Below are 15,383 nucleotides of genomic sequence, written 5' to 3' on the forward strand. Positions count from 1 at the left end.
CACAGCTGATGAACAATATCGTGTGAATTTCAGATGCACAGCAAAGGGAGACTATTTTCCATGGCTAATATTTTTTCGGCTTGATTTCTAGTGCAGTTTGCTAGAAGATAGTGAATATTATTCCCCGAGTTATTCTGTATATCCTTGCTGCTTTCTCCCTCACACATAGTAGTGTGTATCCATTCCTTTCAGCTTCTGATTTATGACTCCACTTCTCCCTTTCCCCTTGGGGAACCATCATTTGGTTTTCTATGTCTGTGAGTCTGTTTCGCACATAGATTCATGTGGAATAGGTTTTAGTTTCCACATATCTTGTCCTTTTCTGTCGGACGTCTTTCGCTAAGTCTAGTAGTCTCTGGGACCATCCTTGTGGTGGCTAATGGCAATATTTCATTCTTTTTCCTCATGGCTGAGAAATAATCCATGCTACACAGATACCACATCTTGTGCCAGCCGTCTGTTGGTGGGCGGTTGTGTACTTTCCACCTTGGCTATTGCAAATAATGCTGCTGCGAACATGGAGGTACGCGTATCGTTTGGCATTAGAGTTTCGTCTTTTCCGGGCACGTACCCAGGAATGGGACTGCTGGATCATATGGAAGCTCTCCTTTGGCCTCTTGAAATCTGAACCTCCACCCTCACCCCCACCCCCACCCCCACCCCCACCCCCAGCCCCACGCAATCACACTCACATGAGACTGGATGTTTTCTCTTGATGACAGGCGATTTATGTCTCTGGGGCAGTAGAACGCCCCCACCCCATTCGGACCACACCTCGCCCCTGTCGCATCCTGCGTTTCTGTTTCTCTCTTGCCTGCTTCTTACCCACCGCCCCCAGTCCCAGCCCAGTGGTTCGCCTGACCGCCTTGCAGCACAGCGCACCAGTCTGGCAAGCTCACCCACCACCCTGCCCCGATGGCGTCCTCTCCCACCATCCTCCTCGCACCACAGCCCACTCACATACCCGGCTTGCCACCCGCCCTTCCTCCTAGCCGGCAGGCTCGGCCCACTCTACCCCGCACCATACCCTTGTACCCCAGGCCCGACTCTCACACGCCCTGCCTGGAAGTCTCCCTTCCGCCAGCGCTCCTCAGACCCCCTGCTACTCCAGCTCCCCCCGTACCCCAGATCTGACCTACCCGCACACACGTACCAGCACCGGTGCCACCACCGTCCCAAGCTTCTGCAGAGCCTCTGCCTGAGTGGCCAGCAGCTCTCCCGGCCAGGTCCCTGCAAGCCCAATACCTCCGTGCCCGCCCCTGCTCCAGCCAGACACCCCAGGCCCTTCCTCCCACCTCCCAGCAAGCGGCTCACCACCACCCTCTCTCCACAGGGCTGTTTTGCTCCGTTCCCTAATCCACATGGGGTGACCACCACCAACGGCCACGAACACCTTCCTCCCGCACTGTCACACAGCCCCAAGGTACCAGCAAGGCCACCGAGGAAACTTCCTGCAGTGATGGGAAGCCCCATCTGCCCACTCTCGCTCCTTTCCACAGGGGACCTGCAGTTGTCCAAATGCACCGAGTGTGACACCACCACGGCAGGTCGGTGCACGTCACCGGCTGTCCCGTTTGCCTCTGAAGGAAACAATCTGTGAGCAGACGTTAAAGCCTTTGGCGACAGAGGTGCCCAAGCTTGGGCTGAATGGGGACTGAGGACTTACCTTGGGGAGAATCCTTAGGAGAAGGTGAGGACGGGCTGCGAAGGAGGACAGCGCATATCCTGGATAGACAGACAGGAACGGTGAGAATGGGAAACCATGAGAAGTCATGTCTAGGGGAGCGGTGTATGTGTGCGCGCGCGCACGTGGGTGTGTGTCTTTGCTCTGGGGGAGGGAGGGACGTATGCACGGTCACATTCTTGCCTCACTGTGATAGGGTTGAGAGCGTTGGTCACGCACCTGGAATGCGATATTAGCTGGTGGTCCACCCTGTCACGCATCTGCTTCCACCGCATCCCACCTGCTTGGCTCCGTCTTCACGGCTGACCTCCGGTATCTGCCTGCGCTCTGACTTCCACTGCCTGGCGGTGTAACTCCTGGCACGTGTTTGGATTCATTTTCACATCTCTGCCTCCGGGGTGCCTTGGTCCGCCTCTCTGCTCCCATGGCCCGCTCAAGACCAGGACGCCCTTGGAGCCCACCACCGGGCCACGGGAGTCACAGGCAGTCCAGGACCTGGCCCACGAGGAAGCGGCCGGAGTCCCTGCAAGTGGCCCGACTTGGAGATGGAGATCCCTCTCCTGCACCTTCCCGATGGATCCGCGTCGCAGGTGCTGGCACTCAATAGGACCCTCCACCCCCACCCCTCCATGCCGACCCCCCCCACCGCCATCCGCACCCCCACCCCCACCTCCATCCCCACCTGCACTGCCATCACCCCCCCGCCCCACCCGCACTGTCATCACCACCACTGCCGCCACCACCACCACCTTTACCACAAACAGCAGCAGCAGCAGCAGCAGCAGCAGCGGCTCCAGCCCCAGCACCGCACCAGGACTGCCACCTCCGCCACCAGGGGCAGCGGAGGCAGCAGCAGCAGCAGCACCAACACCAGCCCCTCAGGAAGGAAGACGGGATGGGTCGTCAGCGGTGAGATGCGTCGTGGCAGAAGTCGTGCTGCCGGAGAGTCCAAACGCAGGTGGGGGCGTTTGCTCGTGGCCACAGCCTCGGCGGGGAGAGAGGCTGCCCCGGGCCGTCGTGTTTGGGGCTGAGGCAAGGGTCCGAGAAGGAGGAGGCGGGATGTGGAGGGCCTGGCGTGGGCGAGCGCTCCAGTGCGGCCAAAAGGGTTGCGTGGCAGGGCTTGGGCTGGAGGTGGACGGTGGCGGGCGGCTGCTGGCGGGGCTCCGAGGCGGCGGAGCAAGCGTGGGCTGGCTAAAAGGGGGCGCGGGACGGTGGGAGGCCGAGAGGCAGAAGAAGGGCTTCCCTGACCGGGAATCGAACCCGGGCCGCGGCGGTGAGAGCGCCGAATCCTAACCACTAGACCACCAGGGAGCGCCAGGCCTGCCATTCGCTGCTCCTCGCCCCATAGCGCCCGCGCCGCGCCACCTCGGCGCCAAGACCCGGCTTCCCCAAGTCCAGTCCCCGCGCCGCTCCTGGCAGTGCACGTGCCCTCGCGTTCTTCCTGCTGGCCGCAGCCGCAAAACACTGCGCGCCTGCTTCTCGCACACACGCGAAAAGCCGCGAAGGGCCAGCTAGCTCCCCGCTCCCGGCTCTCCCTCCCAGGCCCGGGGCCCGAGGCCCGCGGAGCTCGGCAAAAGGTCGGCCCACTGCGTTGGCCGGGAATCGAACCCGGGTCAACTGCTTGGAAGGCAGCTATGCTCACCACTATACCACCAACGCTGCACAGCCCGGGCCGCCCGCAGACGCCGGCCCCGGGCTCGCCCGACCGCACTCTCGCCGCCGCCTCGGCCGCCGTCTCCTCCTCCTCGTCCTCCTCCTCCTCCTCCTGTCCCTCCTCCTCCTCCTCCTGGTCCTCCTCCCCCTCCTCCCCCTCCTCCGCCTCCGCCGCCTGGAGCAGCCCTGCCCCGACGCCCCGCCAGCCGGCAGCTCCGTGCTGCCACAGGCGACACCAACGACCGCCCGGAGCCCCAGCCGCGCCAGCCCTCCGCAGCTGCCCTAGTCCACCGGCCCGACCGCCTCAGGGGGGCGCTCTCGCTGCCTTGCTGCTCCCGGGGCCTCGGCTTCACGCCGCGGGCCACCCCCCGCCCCCGCCCTCACCCCCACCCCGGGGGACGCGTCCTCCAGCACCTGGCTCCCCAAGGCCCTTCTCCCCCCGGCGCGGGGCCAGGCCGCCTCCCGCACCGACAGGGGACGGCGCTCATCCGCCACCCACCCGGCCCGCCCGCTGTGCAGAGCTGCGCGGCTGTGCGGCGCTCCGCAAGGAGCCCAGTGAGGCCGCCCCTTCGGACGGGCCGCGATGTCGTCGGGCGGTTGTGGGGTCGAGAGGAGGCCCTGGCTCGCCGTGGCGACCGAGCGCCCGGCGAGGAGGAAGGGCTGGAGGGCTGCAGGGGGTGCAGGGCGGGCAGGCTAGGCACACGCTGGCCTCGCTGGAGGGCGGACGGCGACGGGAGGAGAAGGGCCCTTGGGGGCCGGGCGGCAGGACCGAGCGCGGCGCCGGCCATCAAAAAGAGGGCGTGCTGCCTCCCCGTCGGGGAATCGAACCCCGGTCTCCCGCGTGACAGGCGGGGATACTCACCACTATACTAACGAGGACGGCGGCGACCGCTGGGGCGCCCGGCCGCTCTGGGCTGCCTGCCGGCGCCTCCCTCTGCCCTCTGCCCACCACGGGCGCCGGGCGCGTGCCCGACCCGACCCGACACCAAACCAACCGCGTCGTCCAAAGCAGCAGCCCCCGGCCCCGACAGGGACGCGGACCCGCGTGGCGCTGACACCTGCCAGTGCGCGCTGCCTGTTGCCTCCAACGCGGGGATCGCGCCGGGTGCAGGGGGCCCGACAGGCCAAGCGAGGCTTCGAGGAGGGCCTGGGCGTGCGCCGTGCCCCGTCCGGCGAAGAGAGGCGCGGGAGGGTGCTGCCGGCACGCGCTGGCCCGACGCGGCCGGGCGCGGTCCGGGGCCAGGGGTGGGCGAGGCCGCCACCGCGCCGGAGCCAGGCGCGTCGGCAGGCCTCGCTCGCCGTCGGCCACCGCGCGCCCGGTGCGTTGCTCAGCCAGACGGCCGCCCGCCTGGCGCGGAGCACCGCGTCCAGCCAAGGGCACCGCTGTTGGCGTCGCGGCGGGTCCCAGCCAGCCGAGCGGCGACGCGCCCGCTCCGGCCCGCCGTCAGGATGGCCGAGCGGTCTAAGGCGCTGCGTTCAGGTCGCAGTCTCCCCTGGAGGCGTGGGTTCGAATCCCACTCCTGACAAGCCAGCCTTTTGGCCCGCCCCACTAACGCACCCGTCCCTCTGGCAGCCCTTGACCGCCTTCCTCTCCGTTGGCGCACTGCACTCTTGCGGCCTCTCCAAACTCAGGCCCGGACATCCGTGCCTCTCACACGCGGGACCCTCTCCGCCACGGCCGCGCTTCCTGCCCACCCGCCCGCGGGCTTGGCAGAAATGGCCCAGTTGGAAGCCTCCCGGACACACGCCCTCCCGCCCAGCCAGTACGCCCCCTCCTACCTGCACCCACACCACCAACCTTCAGTCCTTCGCACCACATCTTTCCTCACCTGCTTGCTTGCTGCTGCGGCTGCTGCTGCTGCTGCTGCTAGTTTTTCTCCTTCCCTCCCTCCCTTCCTTCCTTCCGCCCTCCGTCCCTCGCTCCCACTCCCACTGCACCCGCTGCACCCCGCCACCGCCACACACACACCAGACGCGGTTGCAAAGCCCTCGACTCTTCACCCGCCTTCCGCCTGCCCGACTTCTGCCTGGTGAACAGCGGGCTCACTCTCACAGCCTTGCTGCCACGTCCGCCACCAGCAGCTCTCCCTCCGTCCAACATCCTGTCCCTTGCGCCAGCCCCGCCGGCCCGCCTGCCCATTCCATTCCCCCCACAGCCACGCGGAGGTGGCCGACGCCGTCTTGCCGGCCTGGGGTGCGTGCCCTCGGTGCGTATTGGCCTTGGGGCCTCGGCTGGGCCACAGCTGCCTGCCTCCCAGCACGCAGGCAGCCCAGCTTCCTGCTGGGCCAGGGACCACCGGGCCCTCCCTGCAGGAGGCCTGGCGCAGGAGTCGCTCCCGGGAAGAGTGCTCCAGCGAGGAGAGAGCGCGCGCCCTGGACGCCCCGTCACCCGCCCACAGACGTCCGGCCCTCAGCCCGGGCCACCCCCTTGGGCGCCACAGCGCACGTTGCCCGGGGAAGCCGCTGCCCCGGCCGGACCTAACCGCACCCTGGCGCGTCGCTCCTCTCACGACCAACGCCTCAGAGCGGGACCCCTCGGGAGAGGGCTGGGCCAGAGCGCAGCAGCGAGGCCCAGGCACCTGTGGTCCTTGGGCCTGAGCGTCTGCTCGGTGGCGGCGGCGCTCCCGGGGGTCCATCTCCGGCGCTCGCGGCCCCGACCCCGGCCCCGCGCGAGCTCCGATGCCTGCCCCACTCCCATCCCACCCCCACCCCTGGCCGCCCTCGCCCGCCCCGCAGCGGCAAGAAAGCCAGCCGCCAGAGGGACTTGGGGTCGGGACCTGGCGGTCACCGAGACGAAACTCGGCCCTCAGCCGCAGCCGCCGCGCCTCGCCTCGCCTCGCCTCGCCGGCCCTGCCTGCGATTCGGGCGCGGGTCGGGCTGCTTCCGCTCCTGGCTTCCTCTGGCGACAGCGACAGCCTCGCGGCGGCCGTGGACGGCAGAGAAAGCGCAGGATGGGCCGAGCCCGCCTGCGTCCCTCCGTCCCTCTGTCCTCTCGACCGCCTGGCGCCCTGGGGTCGCCCACGTGCCCGGAGCCTGTCACTGGGGTGGGCCGTCGGCCTCCTGCGCAAACGGAGCAGAGGCCCTCGGGCGAGCGGCGCCCAGTATCGGGCTCTTGGCTGCGAGCAGCGCTGGGGCAGCATCGGGCGCCGGGTGCCCTCGGTGCGTGGGTGGTTCAGTGGTAGAATTCTCGCCTGCCACGCGGGAGGCCCGGGTTCGATTCCCGGCCCATGCAGCCGCAGCGTCGCCTTTTGGTTCCCGCAGCCCCAAAGCGGAGCTAGGCGTCCCCGCTCCCACGCCCAAGGCACCGGGCCTGCCACAGCTCGCTCCCACCCGCAGCTCTCCACCGCACCTGCCGGCCTGTCCTTCCCACGCGGACGCCCCCCCCACCCGACACACACTGCGGAGCCAAGCCTCCACCACCTGACACCTCGCGCGCTCTGCCACTCTAGCGCCCGGACACCTTGCTTGGGCTTGTGCTCTTCCTCACCCTGACCCCACACTTGCGTCACTCCTTGCCCCGTAAGCAATACCCCACACTAGCACCGGCGCGCCCCATCTCTTCACCTTTCACCACCTCTCCAAGCTCTCTGGCTCCCTCTGCCCACACTCCGAAAACGATACCGTGTTTGCACAACCAGCAGCAAGGAAGGTGCCACCTCGGGCAGTGATACAGCCCATTGTCCTAGAGAGTCCCCGAAGCATTGTCTTGCACGAGGAGTTCCAGAGAAGTCCACGATGCCATGGCAAACCGCACTCTGTATTCATGTTTTGTCCCTCAGCAGAAATATGTTTCCAACACCGCCCACTCCTCCACCACTAGTACCACCACCACCGTCACCACCCCCACGACCACCCCCCCTCCCCTGAACCTCTCCTCCTACCGACAGCATCATGGCCGCTCCGGACAGCACCACCACCTCAGGCCGCGCCCTCACCACCACCGCTACTCCACCCAACACCCCCACCCCACCCCCTATCTCCCCACTCCTTCCCTGATCCTTTCCAATTCCTACGTTGTCAAAGATCCTACTCTTGCATTTCTCCCGGTGGCCTCCTTTATCTGTTTGGATTGTTTGTGTTTGTTTGTTTGTGTCCTAGCTAAGTAGAAGTAGAGTTGATTTACAATACTGTGTTCGTGTCAGGTGTACAGCGAAGCGATTCAGTGAAATGTGCTTTTTCAGGTTATTTTCCAGTACGGTTTCTTAGGAGATATGAAGCTAGTTCCCGGTGCTAGGCAGTAAAATCCTTGCTGCTTCTCTGCTTTAGGGATACTGTTGCCTCTCCTTTAACCCCAACCCCACCTCCAAATATGTCCCTCCCCTACACTTTCCCCTTGGGTAACCACACGTGTGTTTTCTACGTCTGTGAGTCTCTCTTTGTTTTGCACAAAGGTTCACTTCGTTGCAGTTTTTAGATTCCACGTACCTTTATCCTCAGTCAGACTTACTTTACTAAGTGTAATATTCTCTAGGACCATCCAGGTTGCGCCAAATGGCAAGGTTTCATTGCTTTCTATGGCTGAGGAATGTTGCATACTACACATGCAGCACATCTTCTTTTTCTTTCTTCCTTAAGAGCTTTTACTGAGATACAATGGACATACGATAAACTGCATATATTGAAAGTGTACAATTTGATACTTCTTTTCTTATTAGTAATGTATATATGGCAATCCCAACCTGCCAGTTCATCCCACCACAACCCCCCGCCCCCCTTTCCCCACTTGGTGTCTATATGTCTGTTCTCTACATCTGTGTCTCTATTTCTGCCTTGCAAACCGGTTGATTGGTACCGTTTTTCTTTATTCCGTTTACATGTTTTTAACACACGATATTTGTTTTTCTCTTTCTGACTCACTTCACTCTGTATGACAGTCTCTAGGTCCATCCATGTCTCGACAAATGTCCCAACTGCGTTCCTTTTTACAGCTGAGTAATATTCAATCGCGTATATGTACCACATCTTCTTTACCCATTCACCTGTTGATGGACATTTAGGTTGCTTCCACGTCCCGGCTCTTGTAAATAGTGCTGCAGTGAACACTGGCGTGCACGTACAGCACATCTTCTTGCGACTGCCGTCTGTTGATGAGCACTTGGGTGTTTTCCACGTCTTGGCTATGGCACACAGTGCTGCTATGAACATGAGGGTGCATGCATCTTTTCAAATTAGGAGCTTTTGTCTTTTCCAGATGTGTACTGAGGATTGGGATTGCTAGATCATATGACAGCTCACCTGTCCTTCTTTCTTTTTTCTTTCTTCGCTTCTTCCTTGCTTGCTTTTTCTTTCTTTCATTTCCTTTCCTTCCTTCCTTCTTCCTTCCTTCCTTCCTTTATTTCTTGCTTCTATCCTTCCTTCCTTCTTTCTTGCTTGCTTGCTTCTTCCTTTGCTGCTTGCTTGGTTTTTCTTTCTTTCATTTGTCTTTCCTTCTTTGCTTCTTCCTTCCTCGCTCCCTTCCTTCCTTCCTTCCTTCCTTCCTTTCTGTAGAGTAGTAGCTGCAGTAGTGGAAGTATAGTTGATTGACAATAGTGTGTTAGTTTCAGGTGCACAGCAGGGAGATACTATTTTCCATAGATGATGTATTTTCAGGTTTATTTCCATAATGGGGTACCAGAAGATACTGACTCTCATTCCCTGTGCTATTCTCTATATCCTCGTTACTTGATCTCTTTTCTATATTGTACGGTGTGTCTGTTCATCGCAGCTCCCAACTTATTCTTCCACTCCTCCCTTTCGCCTTGGGTAAGCATCAGTTTGTGTTCTACGTCTGTGACTCTGTTTCTGTTTTGCACATAGATTCATTGGTATTATTGTTTAGATTCCACATATCTCTCTCCCTCGCTGTTGGACTTACTTCACTAAGTGTAATCTTCTCTAGGTCCATCCTTTTTGCTGCACATGGCACTATTTCATTCTTTTTTGATGGCTGAGTAATATTCCACAGTACGTTTTCCATGTCTTGGCTATAGCACATAGTGCTGCTGTGAACATGGGGGTTCATGTCTCTTTTCAAGGTATAGTTTCTCTCTTTCCCGGGTGTGTCCTGAGGATTGGGACTGCTGGATCATATGATAGCTCGTCTTTCTCCTCTTTCTGTATTTCGTCACTGATCTCTCTCTCTCTCTCTCTCTAAGTGATTAGTGATTTACTTCTATGTACTTGTGCTTGGGGAGCACAGCTGATGAACAATATCGTGTGAATTTCAGATGCACAGCAAAGGGAGACTATTTTCCATGGCTAATATTTTTTCGGCTTGATTTCTAGTGCAGTTTGCTAGAAGATAGTGACTATCATTCCCCGAGTTATTCTGTATATCCTTGCTGCTTTCTCCCTCACACATAGTAGTGTGTATCCATTCCTTTCAGCTTCTGATTTATGACTCCACTTCTCCCTTTCCCCTTGGGGAACCATCATTTGGTTTTCTATGTCTGTGAGTCTGTTTCGCACATAGATTCATGTGGAATAGGTTTTAGTTTCCACATATCTTGTCCTTTTCTGTCGGACTTCTTTCGCTAAGTCTAGTAGTCTCTGGGACCATCCTTGTGGTGGCTAATGGCAATATTTCATTCTTTTTCCTCATGGCTGAGAAATAATCCATGCTACACAGATACCACATCTTGTGCCAGCCGTCTGTTGGTGGGCGGTTGTGTACTTTCCACCTTGGCTATTGCACATAATGCTGCTGCGAACATGGAGGTACGCGTATCGTTTGGCATTAGAGTTTCGTCTTTTCCGGGCACGTACCCAGGAATGGGACTGCTGGATCATATGGAAGCTCTCCTTTGGCCTCTTGAAATCTGAACCTCCACCCTCACCCCCACCCCCACCCCCAGCCCCACGCAATCACACTCACATGAGACTGGATGTTTTCTCTTGATGACAGGCGATTTATGTCTCTGGGGCAGTAGAACGCCCCCACCCCATTCGGACCACACCTCGCCCCTTTCGCATCCTGCGTTTCTGTTTCTCTCTTGCCTGCTTCTTACCCACCGCCCCCAGTCCCAGCCCAGTGGTTCGCCTGACCGCCTTGCAGCACAGCGCACCAGTCTGGCAAGCTCACCCACCACCCTGCCCCGATGGCGTCCTCTCCCACCATCCTCCTCGCACCACAGCCCACTCACATACCCGGCTTGCCACCCGCCCTTCCTCCTAGCCGGCAGGCTCGGCCCACTCTACCCCGCACCATACCCTTGTACCCCAGGCCCGACTCTCACATGCCCTGCCTGGAAGTCTCCCTTCCGCCAGCGCTCCTCAGACCCCCTGCTACTCCAGCTCCCCCCGTACCCCAGATCTGACCTACCCGCACACACGTACCAGCACCGGTGCCACCACCGTCCCAAGCTTCTGCAGAGCCTCTGCCTGAGTGGCCAGCAGCTCTCCCGGCCAGGTCCCTGCAAGCCCAATACCTCCGTGCCCGCCCCTGCTCCAGCCAGACACCCCAGGCCCTTCCTCCCACCTCCCAGCAAGCGGCTCACCACCACCCTCTCTCCACAGGGCTGTTTTGCTCCGTTCCCTAATCCACATGGGGTGACCACCACCAACGGCCACGAACACCTTCCTCCCGCACTGTCACACAGCCCCAAGGTACCAGCAAGGCCACCGAGGAAACTTCCTGCAGTGATGGGAAGCCCCATCTGCCCACTCTCGCTCCTTTCCACAGGGGACCTGCAGTTGTCCAAATGCACCGAGTGTGACACCACCACGGCAGGTCGGTGCACGTCACCGGCTGTCCCGTTTGCCTCTGAAGGAAACAATCTGTGAGCAGACGTTAAAGCCTTTGGCGACAGAGGTGCCCAAGCTTGGGCTGAATGGGGACTGAGGACTTACCTTGGGGAGAATCCTTAGGAGAAGGTGAGGACGGGCTGCGAAGGAGGACAGCGCATATCCTGGATAGACAGACAGGAACGGTGAGAATGGGAAACCATGAGAAGTCATGTCTAGGGGAGCGGTGTATGTGTGCGCGCGCGCACGTGGGTGTGTGTCTTTGCTCTGGGGGAGGGAGGGACGTATGCACGGTCACATTCTTGCCTCACTGTGATAGGGTTGAGAGCGTTGGTCACGCACCTGGAATGCGATATTAGCTGGTGGTCCACCCTGTCACGCATCTGCTTCCACCGCATCCCACCTGCTTGGCTCCGTCTTCACGGCTGACCTCCGGTATCTGCCTGCGCTCTGACTTCCACTGCCTGGCGGTGTAACTCCTGGCACGTGTTTGGATTCATTTTCACATCTCTGCCTCCGGGGTGCCTTGGTCCGCCTCTCTGCTCCCATGGCCCGCTCAAGACCAGGACGCCCTTGGAGCCCACCACCGGGCCACGGGAGTCACAGGCAGTCCAGGACCTGGCCCACGAGGAAGCGGCCGGAGTCCCTGCAAGTGGCCCGACTTGGAGATGGAGATCCCTCTCCTGCACCTTCCCGATGGATCCGCGTCGCAGGTGCTGGCACTCAATAGGACCCTCCACCCCCACCCCTCCATGCCGACCCCCCCCACCGCCATCCGCACCCCCACCCCCACCTCCATCCCCACCTGCACTGCCATCACCCCCCCGCCCCACCCGCACTGTCATCACCACCACTGCCGCCACCACCACCACCTTTACCACAAACAGCAGCAGCAGCAGCAGCAGCAGCAGCGGCTCCAGCCCCAGCACCGCACCAGGACTGCCACCTCCGCCACCAGGGGCAGCGGAGGCAGCAGCAGCAGCAGCACCAACACCAGCCCCTCAGGAAGGAAGACGGGATGGGTCGTCAGCGGTGAGATGCGTCGTGGCAGAAGTCGTGCTGCCGGAGAGTCCAAACGCAGGTGGGGGCGTTTGCTCGTGGCCACAGCCTCGGCGGGGAGAGAGGCTGCCCCGGGCCGTCGTGTTTGGGGCTGAGGCAAGGGTCCGAGAAGGAGGAGGCGGGATGTGGAGGGCCTGGCGTGGGCGAGCGCTCCAGTGCGGCCAAAAGGGTTGCGTGGCAGGGCTTGGGCTGGAGGTGGACGGTGGCGGGCGGCTGCTGGCGGGGCTCCGAGGCGGCGGAGCAAGCGTGGGCTAGCTAAAAGGGGGCGCGGGACGGTGGGAGGCCGAGAGGCAGAAGAAGGGCTTCCCTGACCGGGAATCGAACCCGGGCCGCGGCGGTGAGAGCGCCGAATCCTAACCACTAGACCACCAGGGAGCGCCAGGCCTGCCACTCGCTGCTCCTCGCCCCATAGCGCCCGCGCCGCGCCACCTCGGCGCCAAGACCCGGCTTCCCCAAGTCCAGTCCCCGCGCCGCTCCTGGCAGTGCACGTGCCCTCGCGTTCTTCCTGCTGGTCGCAGCCGCAAAACACTGCGCGCCTGCTTCTCGCACACACGCGAAAAGCCGCGAAGGGCCAGCTAGCTCCCCGCTCCCGGCTCTCCCTCCCAGGCCCGGGGCCCGAGGCCCGCGGAGCTCGGCAAAAGGTCGGCCCACTGCGTTGGCCGGGAATCGAACCCGGGTCAACTGCTTGGAAGGCAGCTATGCTCACCACTATACCACCAACGCTGCACAGCCCGGGCCGCCCGCAGACGCCGGCCCCGGGCTCGCCCGACCGCACTCTCGCCGCCGCCTCGGCCGCCGTCTCCTCCTCCTCGTCCTCCTCCTCCTCCTCCTGTCCCTCCTCCTCCTCCTCCTGGTCCTCCTCCCCCTCCTCCCCCTCCTCCGCCTCCGCCGCCTGGAGCAGCCCTGCCCCGACGCCCCGCCAGCCGGCAGCTCCGTGCTGCCACAGGCGACACCAACGACCGCCCGGAGCCCCAGCCGCGCCAGCCCTCCGCAGCTGCCCTAGTCCACCGGCCCGACCGCCTCAGGGGGGCGCTCTCGCTGCCTTGCTGCTCCCGGGGCCTCGGCTTCACGCCGCGGGCCACCCCCCGCCCCCGCCCTCACCCCCACCCCGGGGGACGCGTCCTCCAGCACCTGGCTCCCCAAGGCCCTTCTCCCCCCGGCGCGGGGCCAGGCCGCCTCCCGCACCGACAGGGGACGGCGCTCATCCGCCACCCACCCGGCCCGCCCGCTGTGCAGAGCTGCGCGGCTGTGCGGCGCTCCGCAAGGAGCCCAGTGAGGCCGGCCCTTCGGACGGGCCGCGATGTCGTCGGGCGGTTGTGGGGTCGAGAGGAGGCCCTGGCTCGCCGTGGCGACCGAGCGCCCGGCGAGGAGGAAGGGCTGGAGGGCTGCAGGGGGTGCAGGGCGGGCAGGCTAGGCACGCGCTGGCCTCGCTGGAGGGCGGACGGCGACGGGAGGAGAAGGGCCCTTGGGGGCCGGGCGGCAGGACCGAGCGCGGCGCCGGCCATCAAAAAGAGGGCGTGCTGCCTCCCCGTCGGGGAATCGAACCCCGGTCTCCCGCGTGACAGGCGGGGATACTCACCACTATACTAACGAGGACGGCGGCGACCGCCGGGGCGCCCGGCCGCTCTGGGCTGCCTGCCGGCGCCTCCCTCTGCCCTCTGCCCTCTGCCCACCACGGGCGCCGGGCGCGTGCCCGACCCGACCCGACACCAAACCAACCGCGTCGTCCAAAGCAGCAGCCCCCGGCCCCGACAGGGACGCGGACCCGCGTGGCGCTGACACCTGCCAGTGCGCGCTGCCTGTTGCCTCCAACGCGGGGATCGCGCCGGGTGCAGGGGGCCCGACAGGCCAAGCGAGGCTTCGAGGAGGGCCTGGGCGTGCGCCGTGCCCCGGCCGGCGAAGAGAGGCGCGGGAGGGTGCTGCCGGCACGCGCTGGCCCGACGCGGCCGGGCGCGGTCCGGGGCCAGGGGTGGGCGAGGCCGCCACCGCGCCGGAGCCAGGCGCGTCGGCAGGCCTCGCTCGCCGTCGGCCACCGCGCGCCCGGTGCGTTGCTCAGCCAGACGGCCGCCCGCCTGGCGCGGAGCACCGCGTCCAGCCAAGGGCACCGCTGTTGGCGTCGCGGCGGGTCCCAGCCAGCCGAGCGGCGACGCGCCCGCTCCGGCCCGCCGTCAGGATGGCCGAGCGGTCTAAGGCGCTGCGTTCAGGTCGCAGTCTCCCCTGGAGGCGTGGGTTCGAATCCCACTCCTGACAAGCCAGCCTTTTGGCCCGCCCCACTAACGCACCCGTCCCTCTGGCAGCCCTTGACCGCCTTCCTCTCCGTTGGCGCACTGCACTCTTGCGGCCTCTCCAAACTCAGGCCCGGACATCCGTGCCTCTCACACGCGGGACCCTCTCCGCCACGGCCGCGCTTCCTGCCCACCCGCCCGCGGGCTTGGCAGAAATGGCCCCGTTGGAAGCCTCCCGGACACACGCCCTCCCGCCCAGCCAGTACGCCCCCTCCTACCTGCACCCACACCACCAACCTTCAGTCCTTCGCACCACATCTTTCCTCACCTGCTTGCTTGCTGCTGCTGCTGCTGCTGCTGCTGCTAGTTTTTCTCCTTCCCTCCCTCCCTTCCTTCCTTCCGCCCTCCGTCCCTCGCTCCCACTCCCACTGCACCCGCTGCACCCCGCCACCGCCACACACACACCAGACGCGGGTGCAAAGCCCTCGACTCTTCGCCCGCCTTCCGCCTGCCCGACTTCTGCCTGGTGAACAGCGGGCTCACTCTCACAGCCTTGCTGCCACGTCCGCCACCAGCAGCTCTCCCTCCGTCCAACATCCTGTCCCTTGCGCCAGCCCCGCCGGCCCGCCTGCCCATTCCATTCCCCCCACAGCCACGCGGAGGTGGCCGACGCCGTCTTGCCGGCCTGGGGTGCGTGCCCTCGGTGCGTATTGGCCTTGGGGCCTCGGCTGGGCCACAGCTGCCTGCCTCCCAGCACGCAGGCAGCCCAGCTTCCTGCTGGGCCAGGGACCACCGGGCCCTCCCTGCAGGAGGCCTGGCGCAGGAGTCGCTCCCGGGAAGAGTGCTCCAGCGAGGAGAGAGCGCGCGCCCTGGACGCCCCGTCACCCGCCCACAGACGTCCGGCCCTCAGCCCGGGCCACCCCCTTGGGCGCCACAGCGCACGTTGCCCGGGGAAGCCGCTGCCCCGGCCGGACCTAACCGCACCCTGGCGCGTCGCTCCTCTCACGACCAACGCCTCAGAGCGGGACCCCTCGGGAGAG

General features: G+C 63.5%; 9 non-coding genes across 9 annotated transcripts; 3 read left to right on the forward strand and 6 right to left on the reverse strand.

The window, feature by feature from the left end:
- Nucleotides 1-2,923: 2,923 nt before the first annotated feature.
- Nucleotides 2,924-2,995, reverse strand: TRNAE-CUC (transfer RNA glutamic acid (anticodon CUC)). Its single transcript has one exon. It is a non-coding gene; the product is annotated as a tRNA-Glu (tRNA).
- Nucleotides 2,996-3,271: 276 nt separating this feature from the next.
- On the reverse strand, nt 3,272-3,343 carry TRNAG-UCC (transfer RNA glycine (anticodon UCC)). Its single transcript has one exon. It is a non-coding gene; the product is annotated as a tRNA-Gly (tRNA).
- Nucleotides 3,344-4,144: 801 nt separating this feature from the next.
- On the reverse strand, nt 4,145-4,216 carry TRNAD-GUC (transfer RNA aspartic acid (anticodon GUC)). The gene has a single exon. It is a non-coding gene; the product is annotated as a tRNA-Asp (tRNA).
- Nucleotides 4,217-4,780: 564 nt separating this feature from the next.
- TRNAL-CAG (transfer RNA leucine (anticodon CAG)) lies at nt 4,781-4,863 on the forward strand. The gene has a single exon. It is a non-coding gene; the product is annotated as a tRNA-Leu (tRNA).
- Nucleotides 4,864-6,498: 1,635 nt separating this feature from the next.
- Nucleotides 6,499-6,569, forward strand: TRNAG-GCC (transfer RNA glycine (anticodon GCC)). Its single transcript has one exon. It is a non-coding gene; the product is annotated as a tRNA-Gly (tRNA).
- A 5,852-nt stretch (nt 6,570-12,421) lies between these two features.
- TRNAE-CUC (transfer RNA glutamic acid (anticodon CUC)) lies at nt 12,422-12,493 on the reverse strand. Its single transcript has one exon. It is a non-coding gene; the product is annotated as a tRNA-Glu (tRNA).
- Nucleotides 12,494-12,769: 276 nt separating this feature from the next.
- On the reverse strand, nt 12,770-12,841 carry TRNAG-UCC (transfer RNA glycine (anticodon UCC)). Its single transcript has one exon. It is a non-coding gene; the product is annotated as a tRNA-Gly (tRNA).
- An 801-nt stretch (nt 12,842-13,642) lies between these two features.
- Nucleotides 13,643-13,714, reverse strand: TRNAD-GUC (transfer RNA aspartic acid (anticodon GUC)). The gene has a single exon. It is a non-coding gene; the product is annotated as a tRNA-Asp (tRNA).
- A 571-nt stretch (nt 13,715-14,285) lies between these two features.
- TRNAL-CAG (transfer RNA leucine (anticodon CAG)) lies at nt 14,286-14,368 on the forward strand. Its single transcript has one exon. It is a non-coding gene; the product is annotated as a tRNA-Leu (tRNA).
- Nucleotides 14,369-15,383: the final 1,015 nt, after the last annotated feature.

Source organism: Hippopotamus amphibius, chromosome 3 (genome assembly GCF_030028045.1).
Source record: "Hippopotamus amphibius kiboko isolate mHipAmp2 chromosome 3, mHipAmp2.hap2, whole genome shotgun sequence".
Classification (NCBI taxonomy): Eukaryota; Metazoa; Chordata; class Mammalia; order Artiodactyla; family Hippopotamidae; genus Hippopotamus; species Hippopotamus amphibius.